Source organism: Drosophila persimilis, unplaced genomic scaffold, assembly GCF_003286085.1.
Source record: "Drosophila persimilis strain 14011-0111.01,24,50 unplaced genomic scaffold, DperRS2 tig00000124-arrow-pilon, whole genome shotgun sequence".
Classification (NCBI taxonomy): domain Eukaryota; kingdom Metazoa; phylum Arthropoda; class Insecta; order Diptera; family Drosophilidae; genus Drosophila; species Drosophila persimilis.
In genome coordinates this window covers 11,348,019-11,359,044 of record NW_020825294.1, presented here as the reverse complement: position 1 = coordinate 11,359,044, position 11,026 = coordinate 11,348,019, and the positions used below count along the sequence as shown (strand labels likewise).

Genomic DNA, 11,026 nt, shown 5'->3' with positions numbered 1-11,026 from the left:
GAACTGGCAGAGACGTATCTTTCAGCGAGTCAAATCCATTTCCCATCGACATTTGCAATTGCTGGCCAGTGCACTGGCTGGAAAAAATAACCCGACCTCAGAGCCGTCAGGCAATGCTTGACTTATGGCTGTCCAGTTCGGTTGCAATTTGACAAGCGAACATTACTCAAAGTGAGGGCACAACTTGAAGCGTGGCCAGGGTCAGGACTTGGCTTTTCCCACCTGCCAGGCCACGCACAGACACCCTCCGCACTCGCCCCTGACAGTTTAGCTGTCATTAATAAAGAGCACTGGGCACAGTGCCCATACCCTCACCAGCCATATGTGGAGGCCCCGCATAATTGATGTGTTTTTGTGAGTTATGTTGGAGCCCGTCGACTGAGCACTCTGCTGACTTGCCGACTTTCCCGGGGACCGATTCACAGGGCGCTAGTCCTGTCCTACGAGTAGAACCTGTCCCACCCTGTCCCGGTCTGGTCGCTCTGAAGTGTGTGCGTGGCGCGTGCTATCGGACCGGACCAGCTCCGACGGGGCCGGGGGGTGCCACAGGCATCTCCGATTCCGCCCCGACCACCTACCACGAACGACGGACGCTTGTTTGTCAGCGCTGAGTGATGACTTCAAATTGGCCATCTCTGATGATGACGGCATCTACGTGTAGCCTTTGTATCTGATGCCCCATAACATGGGCAGAACACATGTGTGGATGTCTCGAATATAGTTGAATATGATGTGAGTTCCACTTTCGCTGTCTTTCCTTTGTCTTGATTGTAGCTGAGACTCGCATGTGCGGTACATGTGGCACATATGAATGTACCTCGGATGTGGAATTTTTTGCGGTTTTCCAATTTTTAAAATACAACAAAAATGTGGGAGAATTCAAATTCTGACTTGAAGAGACTAAAGGAAACTTGTGCAATAAGTGATAAAAAGATTTCTCCATAAAAAGATTTTTTTGAGCGAAAAGTAAAACTCATTTTTCAGTTTTTTTCTGGTTTTAAACCTTTTTAATTATTACTTACAATTATTTATAATAAATAATAATACTAATAATGTTAACTAACTAATTTAAACTTTAAAAACTATTTAACTATCTAAGTGTGTAATTTTTTTATCTACAAAAATAAAAAAAATAATCATTGCTTACGGTCCCTGATAAAAATATTACAATTTGATTTTAATAGTTGTTTTAATTCTCTCAACTGGAACTCGAGATCGCGGAGGTTCTTTAATAGATTCAATTAACAATATAAATGTATTATTAATATCAGGGTCTTTTATTTTAATTACTAAAGTTTTCGGTTCTTTCTTAGTTAGAGAGTGAAGCACACTGTAGGTTTCTCGATATTTCTGCTCACATGCTAATTGATTGCAGGGCATACTCCAGACCGTTGCCTCCTCTTTAGTCAGCTTGTCTTCCCTGCTTTTCATGATAGTGGCTTCCACACCATTACCAATTGCTCAGGTGTGCTTTATCCCTGACCATTTGACACTATTCACACACCTCAACGATATACACACCCTCTCCATACTGCGGCTTTTAGCCGGTCTTGATAAATGATGGGCAATTTGTAGGCGCAGCTTTGTTAATAGAAACAAATTGCCGGCCTTTAGCTTTATTGCGATGTTGTGTGGCAGTAGTGCGATGGTGAGGAGGAGGTGCGACGATTAGTGTTTCTTATTTATAAAAATTATATTCGTACATTTTCTGGCAAATTAATTATAATTGATTAAAGGTGTGTGAGCCGTGCGCTTTGTGCGCTCTGCAATGGCGTTCTAGTCAAATGAGAGAGGCAAACGCAATTTCATTTAAATATAATTTCATTTTGCTTGAATACCTAGAGAAGGTCGTTTTCCCCACACTTAAAACAGAAAAAATAGTAAAGGACCACTGAATTTTGCTACTAAAACATTCAAATATTTTAAAGCTCTATATCATGAAATGAATACCATGCAAATTACACCGATTTTTGATTATAAAATTGGCTTCTTGTACACTCGCTATCTATACCATTTCTCTGAGTGCACCCTGAGAGAGCGACCCTCTGTCACTCTGCTCTGGCTTTTCATTCTGTTGCTGCATTTAATTTCATTTAATTTCCAGCCACGCCCCACATCACATCATTTCTGGCTAGTCATTTCGGGAATCCCCCACTGATCCCATTCCGCCTCCTGCAGCTCCTTCTTCTCCATCATCTTCTGCTGGCTGTTGCAATGCACGCTTTTCACTTTTCATGAATAATAAAGTGAAAGTCTAGTTAGTTTGGCGTTTTTCAGCTCACTACTCGACGGTGGCTTTCCGACTACTGCTTGTGCTCATGGATTCAGCTCCGACTCGACTCCGTCCCATCAGAGTACCCTCACCTCGCCTCCTCACACCTCGGCCACACTGCACCGTACAGATGTAATTTCGTTCCATACTTTTCCGAGCATAAAAACTCTGAAAAGGCGGCACCTCGCAATTGTTTGGCCTGGCTGGGAAGGAGCTATAGAGCTGTAGTGCTGGGAGGCAGGCAACTTTTTCATTTCCATGTTTTCCGACTGCACTTTCTGCCATTGTTGTTGTACGCCTTATTGTGTTCTGTATTTAATGAATAATTTTTAATAGTTTTGCTATTGCTGCAAGCTGCATCTCGCAGAAAAAGGGGGGCAGGAAACATTCCCGTCGTGGAGGTGGATTAATTTGCAGGAAAAACTTTCTCAGAGGATAATAAGAAATAATCTTTTGACTAATTTATTGAAAAAGAATTATACTTATTCGCTTTGCAGATGGTAAACAAATCAAAACTGCACTGAAATTGCTCAATAAAATATTTTCTTTGCGAATTTTATATTACTTTGAAATTATTTTGGAACAGCTAGGAGGACAATTAAATTATAAAATTTAAATTACACTATACGATACTAAAAATTGTGAACATACCTAGCAAAGAAGTGTTTTCATTATAAAGTACAATTTGATCATTAGCCTTTAAGCGTAAAACCTTCATTTTGAGTATCGGGTATAAAATGGTGGTTTTGATCATTCTCCATGTCTTTCTAATAGTTGTTCAACATGAGATAATCAGACAGGCTCCGTTTTTCACATTCAAAAAAATTTTCCAATATACTTTTGAATACACATAAATTGTGGCTAACATTTTCACATTCTGCAAGATTTATTCGTTTTCAAAACGAAAACATTTTCGTTGACGAAATTAAAAGTAAACGGCATTTTATACAACGAAACGAACCTTAATTGCAAAAGGAATACCCTATATCAGGGGTAACTTTTGCTTTCTTTATAAATAACTTTATTAGTTGGTTGGTTGAGGTTGGGTTGACCTCAAATTTGGCTCGGAAAAAATTGGCCAGGGCAATAAAAATTTTCGTTTTGGTGTAAACAGCAAAAACTTGTGAAAACTGGAGAGCCTTAAAACGAAACGTTTTAGCTGAACACGTAATCCGCTAAAGTAATTGAAAAACGGAGCCTGCCTGAATGTAATGAATTTAATAAGAACAAATTTTCAAAAAGATATGTTAAACATGTCCTACCTAGTCCGACCCTGAAGCCTGTCGTATTTCGTAGGGTAAGAAATTCCACTTTTGACCACATTTCTTGGAATATGCATAAATAGATCATAAACTCAAATTCAACAATGCAGAGTAGTTTGTTACCGTACTGCAACAAAATGGATTATATGCAGGTGAGTAGAACTCAATGTACTATCATATTCAAAGAAAAGTCATTAAGGACGAAGAAGGCAGGCTGCAGATCTTGCAGTATCCGAAGGAGAAACATTAATTTATTGATTCAAGGGAAAGCTTGGCCACATGGCGGTATTTGCAGGCAAATATGACTTCTCATTTGTTTTAAGGCTTGTATCCTTCTGCCCAGAATAGGCTACATTAATTCGCAATGCTATACGGCGAGGCCTTAGTCCTGCGTTTCAAAGCAATGATCAGTATTGCGAAATAAAGGATTAATCAAAGCGGAAAAATTCAAAGTCTTCTAGATACAAGATGAAGTTATTTTAAATGTAATGCTAGAGCAAGGCGCGCAGTTTTTGGCTGCAGATTTGACTTCGAGTTATGGTTTTGATGCTAGCTCAGGCCAATCCTCAATCTATTAGACTTGGGGCAAAACCATCAGATTTCGTTTCCAATATTTTAAGTATGAAACTTTGCTCAAATTTAAAAACAATTAAAATACCAATTATGCCTTCTACACTGCTGGATTCGCATGTTTAAATTTATTTTGATCGCCGGATACAAAGCACTCTTAAAATCTTGAGGATTGTGTTGATAAGTCATTCATGCTAATTGCCGATAAGTGTTGAAAAATTTAAGCAATTCTACCATAAAACTGCGGATTAAAATATTATTACTCAATGTCATCATCCACTGATCTTCTAGTCACTATTATTCTGAAGTAATCTGTTTACGATGTCGGAGAAGGTTCCTTAAATGAAGGAAGGTTAGACGAAGAGGAAGATCTTCTGGCTGTATCTAAGTAATAGACGATACGGAGGAGGATTGAAGAGAAGAACAAAAACCAAATAAAAACCGACAGTAAAGTAAGTGAACTGTTGGCCTGATGTAATCTGTTCATGATGTCCGTGGTGGTTTTGCAGTTGAAGGAAGTTCAGACGCAGAGGAAGATCTTCTGGCGGTATCTAAGTAGTAGACGAGAACGAAAGATTCGAGGGAGGATTGAAGAGGAAAACAACAACCAAATACAAACCGATAGTAAAACATGGAAACTGCATAGCAACAAAATGTATATGGTACAGTGGTAAACGGATAGTGTCGACACTGTGCTATACTGTGTGGCGGGTGGCCGCCTCTTGCCATCTTCGTCGATTCTAGCACGGTTTCTTGCACTGCATCATACCTGCAGCACAGTATCCGGGAAACTGAACGCACTTCAGGAAAAATTCAGCAATACCCTGGAATGGATTGTTATGAATTTTCAATTTATAGCAAGACTGCGGCTGTGGCTATTCCTGAATGAACTCACTTCGCAGCAGTCACTGCATTGAGAGAACATATAAGTCCAGATATAGAAGAAGGCCCCGAAAAAGGCCACAAAGAACGACAGCCAGAGCAAGACAATTAGCCAGAAAAGGAAATACAGTGGATTCTTCATTGTCAATTTTGTGGGTATATTTGTCTTTGTTTCGAATACTGAATTCCTGAAATTCTGACACAAGTATTTTTTTACAGATTAAACAAGAGCTACTTGATTAGATAGCTTGGAAAAACTATTTATTTATTTATTTTTCTCGCCCTCAATTTTATTCTTCGCTTTTTGTGTTTCTTATTCTATGCGCTCTCTGCTACTGGAGTATATTTACATATGCGTTGGTACTGACGGTACAGCACAGTGGGCTTAAGAACTAATTTGTTTCAAGCAATTACAGTGGTTTTAAGAACTAAAAGTATATGTCAAGATGTACAACGGGATGGTACTGGTACAACATTAATGAATGTAGTTGGTCATGGCATACGGCTCTAGAGCATTGCTTTTCTGAAATGAAAAACTACTACGAGTATCAGCAAACTCTGGAGCTAAGCAGGGCGTATTTCCTCAATGAGGGAAGCATAGAGCAAGCGCATGTACGATGTGAGCGACCCAAGTGCCCAGGCCCAGGTTCTGCGTGCAACGAAATTAGCGCCTTGAGGATATGGACGACTGTGTTCCATCGTAGGCCTACAAAGATACGATCACTTAAATCAGCAACGCCAGCATGGCCATACGGCGTAAGAAATTGAACAGCCATATTTTCGATACTCCTTTCCGAGAATACACCGCAGTTTGAAAGCAAAGCAACGCTATGGTCTACCGATCCCGGATGTGCCAGATGCAGCAGTACAGCCGGAGTGCAAGCACATCAACGAGCTGGGTCATTACCTGTGGCGGTGTCTGCAGCGAGCGAATGTTTCTGTTCTTCCTCTGCGGTGCAGGGCCGACATACTACTCGCTGAGAATACGGTAGCCGCGGCCTTGTTGCTTTGGGGAGGCGACACTCTGAAGATCGTAAGAGTTCGATGCGCGATCAAGAAAAGGCAGATGACTCCGAGCAGAAGCTACAGACCAATAAGAAATTGGCACCGCCTGTCTACAAATATGTGTCCATGCAGCCCAGCTTGCTCTCAGAAGACTCAGATACAAGATACAGAAATTTACTTCACGGTTGCGATGATTTTCAAGGATGGTCGTCCTCTAATATCTAAAACCAATAACTGTTAAAGGAAAAAAAAAAAAAAAAAAATGCATGAATATATATTTTTCATTACTAAAATAAATTCCTTTTTTTTAATTACATACAAGGCACAGTCCATACCATCGAGAAATATCGTGTGATAGAACTCTTTCAACCGAGTCTTTTTTCCAAGATCGTGGCTCCAAGTCTCCCTCCCCTTCGCATTAACCTGCAGTTTGCATCCATAAAATTCAATTATGTGTACTTCATAACTTCACATTCATTCCTATTATGCTTTGTGCACTTTGACTTCAGCTCTGAGAGAGCTGCATATCTCTCCCTCTCAACCCCTATTGTTGCATAAATCAAGGCGAATTTCACGCATACAAACAGTGCAAAGTGTGCGTAACGAGCGCTTCAATTTAAGAGAAAGACTTTCGGTTTTATTTTTGGTTTTTCTCCTCTGTTTTCGCTGCGATGTGTGTGAGAACAGGCAACAAATTCAATTTTTCATTTTGAGAGCAGTCAGATTGCCAGCTCTCGGTCCTGCCCACTCGGGGCGCCGCCATTCCAACAGTTTGGAAACACTAAAGTTGAATTACAATTGCAGTTTTTTCTGCCTCTCTGTTTGGCATTTTGTTTTGCTTCATTTTTGCCGTCGACTTGGTGTTAAGAGATTTTTATGTGCCTACATATTTGAAATGCTAAAGTGATGTATGGCACCCTGGCCATACTAAAACTCTTTTCTGTTATTTTTTCTGGAACGTACAGACGTACGGGTATGAGTATGTGTGTGTGCACGTGTATGAGTATGTGTGCGGAGGAATGGAGGGATGAAGGGTGCTATAAAATGTCCATTAAGCTTTTCGAGCAAACCTGCTGAAATGCACTTTTCGCATTCTAAACTGCCAACAGGTTCACTTGATGATGGCTAAATGGAATGGAGTTGGTCTGAAGAGCTGCTCGCGGCTACTTGAACATTTGCAGGATGAGAGAAAGTGGACTTTATGGAGAATGAAAGAAGAAAGCTCCACTCAAAACAATTGCGTAAATTGTCTGCATATTGCTCACCTTTTTCGTCACGCCATTGCTCGCTGGCTAATAAAAATCTATTTATTTCGCTCTTGTAAATCACAATTATGCTGTCATCTATTAGTTATTAATATAGCTTTCCTTGGCCATTTATCACACACACACACTCGTATTCCTCTCGAAGATTAATGATTGGGAAAGTATCCCCATAATCAAGTGATTTAGGTCTGCTCTTTGGGTTTGCTTTCGTATTTTTTCCTCTGCTTCTACTTCGTCTTCAGCTCTTCGATTTCTTTGTGAGTGGGTTTTTCCCTTGTATCTTATGTTTTGCGGAAGTAGGAGGCTTGGAGGAGTGTCCTTCAGCAGACACAAAAACATCTTGATTTGTCAATATTTTATTTATTGCCCATTGTGTGTAATTAGAGCAGGCGTTTTATCGTTGATCCATGTTGTCCTCGATTTGGTCTGGGATTATTTTGTGGCCAAGGGCAAATTGTTGTGTGTCTGTGCCTCGGGAAAAGTTAATTTGAGTTACAGTCTTTGTTTGTGGCAGAGATATGTGCGTTTTGTTTGCATCTTTAACTGGAATATTATCAGATACCATTAGGCATGATAGAGGGTTGATAAAATTTCTGAGAAATGGTACGGAGCTCCACGAATTCGATAGGACGTTGCCTATTCAGTATGCTTTCATAAAGTATGATGCAAACATGGAAACCACAGGACAACAAGATTTCTCATTATTTTTGTTTGCGAGTGAGTGGGCTCTTTTATCCCTTTAATATATGGATTTTATTTCTAATTAATATTAGTGGTTAATAAGCCAAGCGACAACTTGTTTTAACTGAGTAGCGAAGCGGCTATGACTCGGCGGTTCGAGGCAATTTCGACTAGCTCCACTCCACGCAAAGAAGTTGAGCCAAAGATCACGCGATGCAACGTCGCGACGGTCTCAATGCCAACACGGAATCCATCGCTGTGCATGTGAGAGCGTTACAGTTAGTTTCATACACTGGCAATAACAACACAATTATGAGCATGCTTCAGCGTTTATGTACAATGCTTGACATATGAATAGGGAAAGTGAGGATATGAATTAATATAATGAGTTAATGAATATAAAACAGAAAGATGGGCAGTAAATTTCCCAACCCTGCAGTATTGCTTCAGAATCAATTTATCTTTCGTATAAGTTGTATCAACTAAAAGTGCGTTTTCGTATCAACGAAAACTTGGTCTGTCAGTTATATATTTCTTTTAACAACAGTCACAGAAAAGACCACTAAATCGGCTGCGAGAGTCCAATAAAACAAGAGTCAAAAGAAAAACGCTATCTAGTGAATCGTTTGTGGGAAGAGCGACCCCGACCTTTGACCAGACAACCAAACAATACCCAGACGCATTCAGCTAGATGACCCCAATGGAAATAAAACGCATACTTTTTGCAACATTTGACTGGACTGGTGATGCTCGTACCATCCCCCTACCCCACGTAGTCCGGACCGGACCCCAGTGTGGACCACTGAAACAATCGTGGCGCTTCAAAAGGACATTCGCTGCAAGTGTTGCGCGCTGCAAACCGGTGCGCTTTATCCTGGCCTGGACAATGTTCCCGACACCCTGCTCCTGCCTGCCGCCATGCACATAGTTGACGCATTTATTGTTTTATTTTGAATATCCTTTGACTAAGCTCGCTTCGTTTTTCCCCCCCTCGAATGGACATCTGGCATTGTTGTCTGGGCTGATTGTTTGCGGTCCGGGCTTTGGCTAACTTTGGGTCTTGCATCCCAAGTGTTATGCATAAATGTCTATAATTTAAACACGAGCATTATGCTTGCCTGTGTTATTCTCTACTTCTTATCTGCCCGATACCGACGCCGACTCTTCTTCCCAGCGGGAGAGGGCTACAATTCAATTGCGGGGGATAACGCACACTGAGACAGTAAGACAGTGAGACAATTGCATTTCTCTGGTACTCCCAAGTGTGCGGACCGAGTCCTCGTCTGCCTTGTAATGCAAGCCAAACAAATTGACTTGGCTCTAAATTATACGACACTCAGTGGCGTAGCCAAAAGGGTTTGCTTTTCAGCTTGTTCGTTTCAGAAAGGAATTTATTTTATTTATAGAATGGGTCAGCGATTCACCGAATTAAGCGGAAGAAATGAAAATTGTATTTAAAACTAGAGGCAAGCTCACAGCACACTCGCTTCACTCATGCGCCAACCCCGACTCACTCGCTTCCCTTTCCCAATACTTTATTATTTTATAAAAAAAGGATTTGGTACATTTGTAATCATGGAATCAAGATAGATGAAATTTCTCTGTAAAATTAACTATCCAACGCAAGACCCCCTTTTGAATGTGTGTATTTCGCTCCACTGACTTCAGCTCTGTTTATATTTCTATATAGTGAGTGAGTGGCCAAATATTTGAGTCTTGGTATGTGTGAAACAGTTGCACTCTCCCCTTGGCTGACACACACATGGAGATGGGGACTAATTTGGAAATCAGAATTGTCATATCAACAGATGGAACCCAGCAGGTACGGAGCACAGAGTACAGTCGAGATTGCTCCAGCTGCTGCCTGCTCATAGCGCCTCACGTTAATTGCATTGAATCGGGGCAGGTTGAACGCCTTCGTTTCGGATTTGCTCCATTCCCACAACCCCACTGCCATCGGTGGTGTAGGACCCTTGACTGAACTGTCTAATATGCTAATTACACTGCAGGCAACAATGCTGAGGGGGCTTTGGGTCCGCATCGACTCCATGGCTCCATGGTTTCCCTCCTCTATGCCCCATACCCCATACCAGAAGTGTACTCTTATGTGTGGGACTGCAATGCGTTTGGGTCGTTCATTTTTGCAGGGGATTTGTGCAGATTGAGAGACGTACTCGTACTCGTAGTCGTACTTGTATAGGATCGGTCTGCTGCCCTCTTGGCCCCTCTCTTGCTCTGGCTCCTCTGTCTGGGTCTAAGCCGCTTTAGTGAAGTGCCATTTATACGAGTTCAAGAGTGTGTGCCTCTATCTCCCGCTGTTGCCCCTCCCTCACTCTGCGTCTGTCTAATTAATTATACTTTTCAATTGTATCGCAAACAATGAGCATGACATTTGCCACTCCCTTCGCTTCGACCTCTGCCCTTCCTCCCTTCTGACGATGCCATCCTTCTGTTGCGCTTACCCATTTCAGTTAGCCGGTTTCGGAACTCTTATCTATGTGGCATACTTTTTGCCGCTTCTGCCTTTCGACACTCCAGCCGAAAGTTTCCAGCGACCCCAATTTGAATGCGTGTGTGTGTGTGTGTGTGTGTGTGGGTGTGTTTAAGAGCGGCGGAAGATGGAGGGAAATTTGCATGCGACGCAGATAAATGTTTGTCAGAGTCGCTTATCGCAATTTTCGTTTCCTTCACCACCACAAGGGAGTATAAAGAAGAAAACCCAAAGTCTCATTGTGAAATTAGTTAAAGTTTCTTTTCGAATAGATTAAGCACATTATATGAGAGTTTGTTTAGGTTGTTTAACTGCGAGTGGAAGCATGCCGATATTCTTTCTATTCTGGTGCATTCATAAGAGCTACCAATATATCCTCATTCACTCGGAAATTCCATAACTTATTGTCAAAACTTCATTATTATATTATTAACAGAATTCTTAACCCTAAAAACTAGTTCGCCCACATACGCAACTAACTGTTGGTATCCATATTTAGTATCCATTTAAGTACAATAAACAAATGTTCACTGCATCGGGCATTTACCGCACATCTAAATTGGAGATCCCTGCCTCAATCAGCCATTGACGGGCACTT

The 11,026-nt window shown here is 41.2% G+C and overlaps 1 long non-coding RNA gene across 2 annotated transcripts; it reads right to left on the bottom strand.

The window, feature by feature from the left end:
* Positions 1-4,220: 4,220 nt before the first annotated feature.
* On the bottom strand, positions 4,221-5,110 carry LOC6598129. Of its 2 annotated transcripts, XR_003408652.1 has the most exons (4): positions 5,000-5,110; positions 4,724-4,928; positions 4,551-4,655; positions 4,221-4,488 (listed from the first exon to the last, which is right to left on the bottom strand). It is a non-coding gene; the product is annotated as an uncharacterized LOC6598129 (long non-coding RNA). The 2 variants fall into 2 exon arrangements; XR_003408651.1 differs by having other exon boundaries at positions 4,223-4,655.
* Positions 5,111-11,026: the final 5,916 nt, after the last annotated feature.